Consider the following 13688-nt stretch of genomic DNA (forward strand, 5'->3'; position numbering starts at 1 on the left):
TTTTAAAATTATTAATGTTGCACGTGTACTTCAATCGCATTGTAATATTAGTAGACAGGAATACAGTTATATCAAGGGAGGCAATCGTATTGGAACGTAATTTGAGTACCGTTATTCAAACATGAATCTCTTCACAGTCTTTAAATATAATTCTAAAAGCTTCTTACTTACCCCGTCTATGTAATTACCTCTTAAATTATTCTTGTCGTAAGAGGCGACTAAAGGGATCGGGTGGTCAGGCTCGCTGACTTGGTTGATGTATGTCATCGTAGATCGAAGCGCATGATGTCAATCAGACTCGATTATTTACAGACTGTCGTCATATAGCTGGAATATTGCTGAGTGCGGCGTTAAACAACAAACAAATAAAACAACAACAAACCTCTGGTTGGAGCCATACTTTTTGCCAATTAACAACCCAAAACTTCAGTGAGAATATGAAATTCGGTTTGTAAATTTAAAATAAAATATAATCTTTAGAAAGCACATGGGGTCCATCGATCATATTTAGCCCAAATAAACCCAAGTTCATTCAAAATATTTAAAGAAAAGTGCTGTGTTAAATATGTCCAAATATAATCAATTTTAAATATTACCACTGACTTGAAAAGGCAAAAGGAAGCACACGTAAAATGTCCTTGTACAATTTTGAATGATCAGCCTGGTTGTAGTTATCCGGTCCTCCGACGATATCGATCTACCTCGCATGTGACAAGACTGATCGATAGATTTCGCTGTGAAATCTCATTGCAGAGAACACATACTGCCGGGTGTAAGTGATTGTGAGGCGTGTCTGGACTGCACGAACACAAGGTGAATATTTAATATATCTGACGAATATTACCCTGGGTATATCATGAGGTGAGGTGAAATGGGGTTTTACGTCGCGTCCAAGATTATTACACTTATATAGCGACGTGCATGTACGTGTGTGTGTGGCTGCTTGTACTAGTCCGGACTGATGCTGATTTATAGTGGTAGCACACGGAGATACCATGCCGCAGTTTAACATGAATACCCCACTCAGACACAGTATACTGACTCCGAGCCGACCGGGTAACAATAAGTACTTTTAATGGCGGGGCCGGGGATCGTACCCCGGACCTTCCGCTCTCCGGGTGGACGTTCTACCACTAGACCATGGAGGCAGTCAGGTCATATCATGACCCATATTGTGTGTTTGTTAATTCACAAAACAAATGGAAACTGATTTAGCCACTACTATTTCTGAAATATCATAAAGAAGACAAAAATTGGCACACAAATGTCAAGCACTCATTCTAATACCAATTTTATATTTAATTTGATATCTTTTAAAATTCAGTGTCAATAATGCATTGTTTTAATATGCTTCTAAATTCCATTTATTTATTAAAGTAAATACGCCACCGTAGTCTTTTATTTCGTCCAATTTGGCTGCGCGCACAAATTCTACAGTGTACATTGAAATAATAAACAACACGTGGTGGCACATAGTCCTGTGCACAGAGCACAGATCACAAATCAGGTGAAGTTAAGCGACTTTGGTCTCGGAGAGTAGCTGGGTGGGTGACCACGTTTACTCCTGAGAGTTTCTAGGGCTTCGGTCCTGCCCCACACTGAAGCACATGTACCACATGTGGTGTCTCCTTAGGCAAGTGACTTTGTTCGAAATGTGCCCCTGTTCACCCAGCAGTGAGTGGGTACCCGGTAGGATGAGATGGTAATGTGGCTGTTAACCTTCTAGCGCCTCACAGGCAGCTTGGGTTGTATACTCCCCAGGGAGCTGAGAATGAAAATCGAGTGTTCACTGATCCATTGACCGGGATAATAATTGTGTAGCGCTATGAGCATCCACTTGGTGAATGGAATCTGGTGCATTATGAATGCACTTATTATTATTTTACTACCAACGCTATTATCACTACTATCATAGGATTCTGGCACTTAAGGGATGAAACTCTGCGCAGGGAATTGTGGCGCTGTAGACGACGCCCATGGAATAGACAAGTATGCGAATCACATCCTGGGGAATGGTAGTCCACTCGGCCTGCAACGCAAAAGCCAACTGCTGCAACGTCTGGGGTTGTGGTTCACGTCGGCGTAGCCGTCTATCCAATTCATCCCACAGGTGCTCTACCGGGTTCAAATCCGGGGATCTGGAGGGAGAACATCAACGTTGTTGTGTAGACAGGTTCTTGTGATCCGCGCAGTATGCGGCCGAGCGTTGTCCTGCTGGAATACACCGTTGCCGTTGCCTGCAACTGGGTTTGATTGGTTTGTTGTTTAACGCCGCACTCAGCAATATTTCAGCTATATGACGGCGGTCTGTAAATAATCGAGTCTGGACCAGACAATCCAGTGATTAATGTCATGACCATCGATCCACGCAATTGGGATCGATGACATGCATCAACCAAGTCAGCGAGCCTGACCACCCGATCCCGTTTGTCGCCTTTTACAACAAGCATAGTCAGCTTTTACAGCAAGCATGGGTTGCTGAAGACCTATTCTACCCCGGATCTTCACGGGTGCCTGCAATTGGGAGGACGTGTGGCAGGAGAATTTCGTTGATGTATCGTTGAGCCGTAAGGTTGCCCTAGATATGGACCACACCTGCCCTGCCATGATGAGAGATGATGAAGAGCCCGCCACCCCCACCAAACCTGTCCATTTCCTGTACGTTGTTTCCGGCGTAACGTTCTCCCCGACGTCTGTAGACCCGTGCCCTTCCACCCCTTCGGCGGAGAAGAAATCTTAATTCGTCAATGAACCAGACATCACTCCATCGCAGTTAAGGCCATTCCCTGTGTTGACGACACCATTGCAGTCGTCGTTGACGATGTTGTCGACTCAATATGACGCGTCGAACAGGACCTGCTGCTCTTAAACGGTTTCGTATGGTCTGGTCGGAGATTCTGCGCAATCCGGGTTCTTAGGATGCGGTTGAGGTAGCTGTGGTCGTCCTTTTACGTAGGTGGCGCAGTCGGATGTAACGATCTTGGACGATGTAACGATCTTCCTAATCCTAATAAAGTCGATATATTTAATTTAATATCATAGATACAAATATAAAATTTTGAAGCTCGGTAGTCACATGTTATCGTTGTACAAAGGCATTGACAACTGTTCATTGTCATGTCACAGAAGGCCACAAAGTTGCGCTGAACTCAGTATCTCGTGTGACCGCCCAGGGCAGCAATCACGGCTCTGCATCTCCTCGGCACTGAGTGGATAAGTGTACGAATTCTGTCCTGCGGAATTCTGCGTCATTCTGATTGTAACACGTTGGCCATGCAGTTGTGGGAATGTCTGCGGGGTGTTCTGACGTTGACGTACACGTCGATCGACTTCATCCCAGAGGTGTTCGAATGGGTTGAGATCTTTTTACCCACCTGTTTCTTGACATTTGGGTATTTAACGTAAACCCTGTATTTAACTTAAAACCTGTATCGTCCCTGTAGATCATTTAAACCTATATGAGGTGAGGTGAGGTGAAATGGGGTTTAACGTCGCGTCCAAGACTATTGCACTTATATAGCGACGTGCATGTACGTGTGTGTGTTTGTGTGGCTGCTTGTACTAGTCCGGACTGATGCCGATTTATAGTGATAGCTCACTGAGATACCATCCCGCAGTTTAACATGAATACCCCACTCAGACACAGTATACTGACTCCGAGCCGACCAGTCCTTCTTTTATCCCCTTCATGCCGAGCGCCAGACAGGCTTACAACAAGTACCATCTTTTAACGTCTTTTGGTATGACGCGGCCGGGGATCGAACCCCGGACCTTCCGCTCTCCGGGCGGACGCTCTACCACTAGACCACGGAGGCGGTCTAAACCTATATGAATACCTATATGAATAGTAGTATACCCGTCTGCGTCTTCTTGCGGCTTCCTCTCCAGGAAGCCATTTTTTGTTTTCAAAACCTATCATTGTAAGAAAGGTGCTTTTGTTTTAATCACCAATCAGCGACTAATTAAGATACAACATTTACATTGACAAGGCACGATGTGCTTTTCAAGGTGGCATCTATCAGTATGTTTGTCGCAGAAGCTGTATATCGAAGTGTGTGTTTCAAGAAAATATTCAAATGTTAACAAACATCATCTCTGCACGTATAGGAAAATATTGCTCATCTTCGTCCGTCCTTTGTTCTTTGAAGCCCCACACAAACCCGCTTATAAACACAACACAGATTTTGTAACATCTGACACATGTAGCCATCTGTAAGGCTTAAATCTCTAGTCTGAGATTTGTGTCTGTTTTCTTGACGTTAATATCCCTTCCATCACTCCCTCCACCGACGCTCCCACTCAACCCACTTACTATATCCCCCAAACCCCATCACACTTGAAGTAAACACACATTTGTCTGTGTTAACGAGAATTTCAATCAGCATTCGTGATAACACGGTTTTATGCGAGATTTGCCTATACAAACGAGCTCACCGCTAGGGGGCACTCCATCTTATTCTGTGCGTCTGTAGCGTTGGTTGTGGTTCGTGGGTAATTAAGCCCAAATCGATATTCATCTGATGGTTTCTCCGCATCCGATGACCACAGTTGCTGAAACAGGCACGTTATTATTTGGCACATGGTCTATAACGAACTATGGCAGGTGCGTGTTACGGTCCAATCACACATTAAGATCACTGTTAGGAAAACTTAGCTTATTAGTCTGCAAAGAGAAAACTGAATTAGGGGCGAGTCTCATGGCAATATATCTAAAAAAAAGGGTAATTTAAAGACATCTCCCGAGGCCGACAAGATCTTTATCCATTTCATTATCATTGATTGTAATAAATGTCTCACATTACCCTTAAATTATACGGTAATAAAAGGGTAACAAAACAATTGAAATTGTCGGTGTTTTTAAAGTAAACGTTTCCAGAAATTACGTTTCGCACACAACATATGATTCAGTATTCATCCTTCAACGTGAGGATGCGGACGACATTTTTGATTTCAAATGAAAACATTTAGTGCTTTCAAAGACTGAAAATTTCAATACTTTTTTTACACATTTAATTTTTATGATCATATTTATCCATAAACGTTAAGCTATTACTGATTTGATTCTTTTGCACTTTATCTTAAGTGAGTGAGTGAGTGAGTGAATGATTATGGTTTTACGCCGCTTTTAGCAATATTCCAGCAATTTAACGGCGGGGGACACCAGACATGTTTTCTTTAGAGTCCCAATGGATGGATCATTTTAACGAAAAGTGAAAGTAATAAAATTAATTTTTGTTTGTTTTGTATTGGAAATAACTGGAAATATTTGTTGGAAAATTACATGATCTTTGACGAATTGGGATCTTTTGATTCAGCAAATTTTGGAAACAGATTAAATTCTTGTTAAGCGTGCGTGGAGCCTAAAAAGTTATATTGTTTTACCAGACAACATGCAGTTAAAATGTGTGCGAAGTGAATCACCTTCTTGTCTCCTTGCAACCCACCCCTAAATCACCTTCTTGTCTCCTTGCAACCCACCCCTAAATCACCTTCTTGTCTCCTTGCAACCCACCCCTAAATCACCTTCTTGTCTCCTTGCAACTCACCCCTAAATCACCTTCTTGTCTCCGTGCAACCCACCCGTAAATCACCTTCTTGTCTCCTTGCAACCCACCCGTAAATCACCTTCTTGTCTCCTTGCAACCCACCCGTAAATCACCTTCTTGTCTCCTTGCAACCCACCCGTAAATCACCTTCTTGTCTCCTTGCAACCCACCCCTAAATCACCTTCTTGTCTCCTTGCAACCCACCCCTAAATCACCTTCTTGTCTCCTTGCAACCCACCCCTAAATCACCTTCTTGTCTCCTTGCAACTCACCCCTAAATCACCTTCTTGTCTCCTTGCAACCCACCCCTAAATCACCTTCTTGTCTCCTTGCAACTCACCCCTAAATCACCTTCTTGTCTCCTTGCAACCCACCCCTAAATCACCTTCTTGTCTCCTTGCAACCCACCCCTAAACCACCTTCTTGTCTCCTTGCAACCCACCCCTAAATCACCTTCTTGTCTCCTTGCAACCCACCCGTAAATCACCTTCTTGTCTCCGTGCAACCCACCCCTAAATCACCTTCTTGTCTCCTTGAAACTCACCCCTAATTCACCTTCTTGTCTCCTTGCAACCCACCCCTAAATCACCTTCTTGTCTCCTTGCAACCCACCCGTAAATCACCTTCTTGTCTCCTTGCAACCCACCCCTAAATCACCTTCTTGTCTCCTTGCAACCCACCCCTAAATCACCTTCTTGTCTCCTTGCAACCCACCCGTAAATCACCTTCTTGTCTCCGTGCAACCCACCCCTAAATCACCTTCTTGTCGTATCAGCGTATGAGGCACCAGATAAGCAGAAGATTACAACGCCTGACTTTAGATCAAGATTTAAATTATCACAAATCTCCGGCTCTGGAGCAGAATCTCTGTGGCGATGGTCGAACTGTATAATGTGTTCGTGTGTGTCGTTATGTTCAGTTCATGCTAGCTGTTCAGAATAAATACTCAAATGAACTGTGGAGGTTCTGACTTCAATAGCATCAGGACCGAATTAAAACTGTAACGTTGTAGTTGGGGTGATCGGCGTTCTATCCCGTGGCCCGCCATCATCAGCGTTCTATCCCGTGGCCCGTCATCATCGGCTTTCTATCCCGTGGCCCGTCATCATCGGCATTCTATCCCGTGGCCCGTCATCATCGGCTTTCTATCCCGTGGCCCGCCATCATCGGCATTCTATCCCGTGGCCCGTCATCATCGGCGTTCTATCCCGTGGCCCGTCATCATCGGCTTTCTATCCCGCGGCCCGTCATCATCGGCGTTCTATCCCGTGGCCCGTCATCATCGGCTTTCTACCCCATGGCCCGTCATCATCGGCGTTCTACCCCATGGCCCCTCATCATCGGCGTTCTCTTCCCAGTAAAACAACTTCGGCATCCTCGTTCGTCGTCATCGGCGTTCTGACACCGGTCCGTCATTATCAGCATCTTGACCAGACCGACAACATCGAATTGAGAACTAAAAAGAAAATCGGAAATGTTCCATATTATTTTCCCACCAAACGACCTGGAATTGTTTTTTAGAGGATTCATTAATCAGCGATAAAACACTATGAACAAAATCTGACCTTGCTATACTTATAATTCACCAACAAGGTAGTGTTGTTTTCCTGATTTCCATACCGAGGACAAATCATTTTAAAATGAAAACACTATTTTTTTATTTTGGTCCCGATTTGTGTTCAAAAGTTACAGTAAGATATACTAATTTTAGAATGTTTTGTGGTTTTCTTTACCCTACACACTTCTGGTAATTCAGCTGACCTACGTTATTTTATTCACGGGTTTGAGATGGTCCCTAGCAACCCGTGCATACATATATGCATAAACATTGGTTGTTCCGGGACTTGGTTGATAACGTGTCATCGTGTCCTGACAGCCTGCGATTTTGCTCATATTATCAACCACTGGTTTTAGACTGGCCCAGACGCGATATTCCATGCCGCCGTCATATAGAATGAATATGAATACGCCGTTAGATCACAAATAAACACTAGTTTACATTTGCTGTTATTGTCCAACTCATTCGCGTTTGGAAACATATTTTGTAACAGTTGTTGACAAGCTGAATACTTTACCGAATGAACCGAGCTATATATAATACATCATTCGGACCATCACGGAATGATACGAGTATTCGTGAAAGGAAAATATTATTCATTTCCTGGACCATTCATTACCAACCTGGACCATTCATTACCAACTCGTCCCATTCATTACCAACTCGGGACAAGCCTTGTTGTAGGTTACGGAAACATGCGAGTGGTGACGAATATTCTTGGGCCATTCATCACCATCTTCGGTAACCACAGGAGGCAACGTGACCTGGAACAAGGTGTCTGGTCAAATCGCCGGCGTCATTTTATCTGAAGATGTGTAAAGAGAGATCCATTGTTTGCAGACACCCATGAAATATGCTCCCCCCAGACGGACGCTGGGGGACTTAAGAAATACGTCTAGGCAACTCATCACATTGCGTGCGTCCGATTATATAATTCAATAATATGAGTGACCCGCTTTAACCGAGGTCACCACATTTCTGGCAACCAGATTTGCCTGGATTCAGCCTGAGTTAACCAGTGTTAATGTAGGATGACTTTTGGCTGTATCCGACGCCCCCCCCCCCCCCCCCCCCCCCCAAACAAAAAATAAATAAATAAATAAAAATAATAAAAAATAAATAAAAATAAAAATAAAAAATAAAAATGAAATAATAATGCATAAAAAATAAAAAAAAAATAAAATAAAATAAAATAAAATAAAATAAAATAAAATAAAAAAAAAAAAAAAAAATAAAATAAAAAAAAAAAAAAAAAATTAAATAAAAAAATAATAATAAAAAAATAATAAAATAAAATAAAATAAAATAAAATAAAATAAAATAAAATAAAATAAAATAAGTAGGTACTGGTTAGTCACGTGATATATTGTTTAATGACAAAAATGATCTAGAACTCTATGGTTACACTAAAGTCATTAATGTTCGCATTTCTTTCTGGCTATGCACCCATTCCTTCTGATTTTTTCGTATGGTTGAATAAAGATATAACTTAATTCAACTTCAGTGTATAAATGACCAGATTGTTTAATACATGTCGTTTTGCCAGGGCGATGCTAAAAATGTTCCCAATGAGACATTTTGAGACATTTCCCGAGACCTACAGTACCCGGGAATAGGGGGTCGGGTAATAGGGTGGTGGGTACCCGGTTAGTAAATTTGGACTCGTCCCAGCCCAACAGGAAAGCATGCTCTGCGAGCTTGTTGTAAGTCCGAGTCAAGAAACAGTTCAGGGGAAAGCCTGTCTGAAAAAGAATGGTTTTATCTGAGGATAATTTACGGGATTGTTCTATTTCAAGTGGTGGATCATTCCACAAAGCTGCTGAATGTTCGGAGGATCTGTTTCCACAAGTCGTTAATGCCTGTGTTGTTAAGATGAACATTTTGTTTTTGGATTGGAGCGAATGCGTTGGTTGGTAAGGAGGTAATCACTCTGAGAGATAGGTTGGAGCTAGACTGACACTTAGTCCCAGAAATATGGCCATCTTATTAACAAAAATATATCTACAAAATAAAATAGATAAAATCCAAATGGAGCCCCGAACGTTCCTTAATTTTGAGATGAGCAGTAGTCTACAAGATAGACTTATTTCAGGCTCAGACAAGCTGGACATGCCAAATCATTCTTGACTAAGCTGGACTCCGTTTTAAATTATATTCTCTTGGATATGGGTAGAGATACTGGGTTGGAGCTTCTTCATAATAGCATCAGAGGGCAAGAGTGCGTGAGTTGGGTTTAACGCCGCTTTTAACAGTATTCCAGTTATAACACGGCGTGTCAGCTTAATGTGGGAGGAAAGCCCGAAGTGATGCAGGTCTCAGACGTTTACCACTTCGGTGAAACCCACGAGTACGGGCATGGTGCTGACAAACCTAGAAACATAATCGGGGCGAACCGGGATTCGAACCCACAATCATAGGTTTCTGGCGTGCCCAAGAGACGCAAATCTGCACAGCGAATCGCGGCGCCTTAGACGACTGGGCCACTCAGAAGGCAATGGAAAAGTTGGAAGTTGATCCGTGATGGAACGGGAAGAAAATGGAATCCTATGTTTTACTGTGAATTTCCAACACAGCATACGTTTATACATAAAATGTCCATCACAAATCAAAGTTAAGCTTAATTCACCTATGTCTTGATAAAATGTCTATGTTGTGAAAACCTTAAAATTACTGTCCCTCAACGTGAAAAAGACTCCTGTCAATGTCTTTTAGGCGTCAGAGACTCGCAGTACGAAATGAAATTCCGAGTGTGCACGAACACTGCTATCACTCTTTAATTTAGATCAAATGTGTGAACGCTTTAGATTAATATGACGCTGACTTCTGTAACCAGAGACGCATTCATTCATCCAGCTGCATTAACAGGCTTCACTTTTTAAAGTTTATCCATGGTTCGGGTTCCAAAGGAAAAACGTTACTGCCCCCTCTGTGTGTAATAATCCCGAGCGTGGGCAAGAAAGTCCGCCTCCAGCACGACACACATTACTAATTGGGTGTTGTCAAGGTAGAAGTCAGGTTATCGTGAGACTAATCAAGGGAGATAACTGCTTGATTACACACTTAGTTGTGACCCAAGCCATAAGACGTCCCAGTAATTATGCAAGTGGCTGACAGATAGATCGACACATGTTGTTTACTTAAATAAATATATGGAGAAATAGAATGGTTAACTTATTATCATTTCTTGAAAAGATGAGAATAATATATATGAACACATATCTCACATCGACTAGCAAAATGAAAACCCCTTTTTGCTGTTTTCACATATCTTTAAAGGGACAATAGTGAGTGAGTTTGGTTTTACGCCGCTTTTAGCAATATTCCAGCAATGTCACGGCGGGGGACATGGCTTCACACATTGTCTTCGGCGTGACGAGCGAACGTTTTAAACACTAGGCTACCCGACCGCCCCAAAAGGGAGAATAGAAACACCTAGTGATTTAAATATTCGCACATTCGCGAACGGTACAATTGATGGCGTTCCCGTCGTGATATTGATGGACTATAGCCAAACTCACCACATCTTTGAAAAATAATATTCTGCTCTTGTTTTGAAACAATATTTATGGTAAATTTAAAAAACCCAACAACAATCTTAATATTCAAAGAATAGTTAAAAGTGAAAAGAAATCAATAAGGAAAATGAAAGTTCCTCTTTACTTTCACATGATTTTGTGTGATTTTGAGAACTAAAAGTCCCGTGAAGATTCTTGGTTACAATAGGTCTTCAGCAACCCATGCTTGCCGTAAAAGGCGACTATGCTTGTCGTAAGAGGCGACTAACGGGATCGGGTGGTCAGGCTCGATGACTTGGTTGATGCATGTCATCGTATCCCAATTGCGTTGATCGATGCTAATAATGTCAATCACTGGATTGTCTGGTCCAGACTCGATTATTTACAGACCGCCTTCAAATAGCTGGACTTTTGCTGAGTGCGGCATTAAACAAGCATCATCATCTTGAGAACTAATAAGAGTACATGAGTCTGCAGCAGCCTACGTCAGTTGCAACCCTCCATCCATCAACGTCTCCACCAGAATCGGCTTCAGGATCACGTGGGTCCGTGCACGGTCAGTCCCACTACGGCCGTCATAGCCATCGGTCACCCGCCCTGGCCATGTCAGCTGTTAAATGGGGCTTGCGGGGATCTGCAGACACCAGATGGATTACATGTCGATAAAATCCCGAGCTGATGGACCGGCTATTGCTGCCCCCAAATTGACACGTTCAGCAGACAGTGGAACAGCATATTCCGCTAGGCGTTTTCGCTGAATCTTCGGAATTATTTGATAATGCAACATTTACAGCTATTTCGAGATTTTATAAAGGAATGTAGCGATTTGTTTCGTCAGATAATATCTTGAGAGGAATGTCTTTCTTTAACTCCAAAGGCGTAAAAACAGACAACTTCGTATGACCATTCATACCCACGAGTTAAGGGTGTGGTATCATTTATTGAGTGATGACTGAGTGAAGGTTGTTTCCAAAAGTTGGAATACGAATAGTGCATGTCAACGCTGAAGCTTGTTTGTTTAACGCCGCTCTCAGCAATATTCCAGCTATATGAAGGCGGTCTGTACATAGTCGAGTCTGGACCAGACAATCCAGTGATTGACATCATGAGCATCGATTGGAATATGATGACATGCATCAACCAAGTCAGCGAGCCTGACAACCCGATCCCGTCAGTCGCCTCTCACGACAAGCATAGTCACCTTTTACGGCAAGCATGGGTTGCTGAAGCCCTATTCTACCCCGGATCTTCAGGGGTTGGAGGGTTTCCAAAAGTGGTAAAAGCATGTAAATATGAAATCTCGTGATAGTTAAGGTGAATACACAATGAAACTTCTGTATTCATCGAAGCCACGCGAAGCCAGCACGTAGAGGATTTCATGTGCAGTCAGGTGGCACAGGTGGTACAGTCGCCTAAGGCGCCGCATTTCACTGTGAAGAATTTCGTCCCTTGGGCACGCCACAAACCTATGATCCCGGTTCGAATCCCAGTTTTCCCCAATTATGTTTCTAGGTTTGTCAGCACCATAGCCGTGCTGATGGGTTTCACCAAAGTGGTAAACGTCTGAGACCTGCATCACGTCAGGCTTTCCTCCCACACCAAGCTGATGCATGCGCAGTAATATAACTGCAATACTGTTCAAAGCGGCGTTAAACCCAACTCATGTGCCTTCATTAAAAAATATAAGGCGTGTATATTGCTGTTGGGCTGGGTCACTGCATGGATGTATTAAAAATTCTTCAATTAGCTTTTCCAAATATTACCCTACGTATTATCTTATTTAGAAAATCGCAAGACATTAATTTTCGTGTTGGAGACTGACATACCGAGTCTTTGTGTTACGAAATATGACACCTGTTTGTATTTGGGAACAAGCGGCGTTTAGCCTACTCTCTCTCTCTCTCTCTCTCTCTCTCTCTCTCTCTCTCTTTCTCTCTCTCTCTCTCTCTCTCTCTCTCTCTCAGTCGTTTTCGTGAAAGATGCCTAGGAGTCAGAGAGTAACGAGTTTTACGCTGAATATTCCATTAATATCACGACGAAAATAGTCGAATCTGGCCAAGGAAGAACAACAGGTGACAGCACCAATGAGACTGACTTTGGGATTAAGAATTTTCATCATCATCTTTTCCAAGCATGGGGTATATAAACACCACGGACCTATTCTACCTTTGATTACCCACAGGTATTTCCTTTGAATATGCCTCTTATGAACCACCCTCAGCTCAGGAATCCATATTGAATCGAATATCACGAGTTTCACTAGTTCACGTGACTACTACATTACATTACACACCACAATCTGTCGGCAGTCGTATATGTTGCCCGATATCCAGTTGTACAGCAATTTCTGTTAACCATTAAAATATTCTTTTCTCAAAATCGGTCGATATTGTGTGTGAACTATATCGGGGACTTGGTATTACACGGTTTGCAAAAACGAATCAGGCAATGTCGATACACCATTGCTGCCCGAGGTATGATGTAGGGAACGGAATAAGCCGAGTGGACCCGAATGCCAGCACGAGGTGCTCTTCCAGTTTCCCTACATAAGAGGGCTGTTACCATGGAGACGCTTATGTTGAGGGGATGATTGGTAATCCAAAGTGAGGTTAGGTGAGGTGAAATGGGGTTTAACGTCGCGTTCAAGATTATTGCACTTATATAGCGATATTTTGAAAATTGCCCATGATTAACTTTTTTTCATGTTCCGCGTTTTTTCCGAGTACGCGAGCATTGATTTCAATTACTCACCAAAGCCGAAAAGCATTTGCTGTCGTCAAATGACACCGAATGTTACTTTTAACGCAATTAAACTTTTGATGCAAACAGGAATATTGTATGGATTGTATATGGATGAAATTAATTCTTTGTTCTTGTTCATATACACCGGAAAGTGAGATGTCGTTAATTTAGTACGAAGTTGAACTAATGCAGACGCATTAACTCTGCATACAATCTCTGGGTAAAGATGGGGGAAAGCTGTAGTGACATTGAATTGAGGTGATTACCGTGAGACCCACGATCAAGGGTATGGAGCTGACAAACAAAGATCCATACTCAGAGCAACGT

This window comes from Haliotis rufescens, unplaced genomic scaffold (assembly GCF_023055435.1).
Source record: "Haliotis rufescens isolate VD_foot unplaced genomic scaffold, xgHalRufe1.0.p SCAF_10, whole genome shotgun sequence".
Lineage (NCBI taxonomy): Eukaryota > Metazoa > Mollusca > Gastropoda > Lepetellida > Haliotidae > Haliotis > Haliotis rufescens.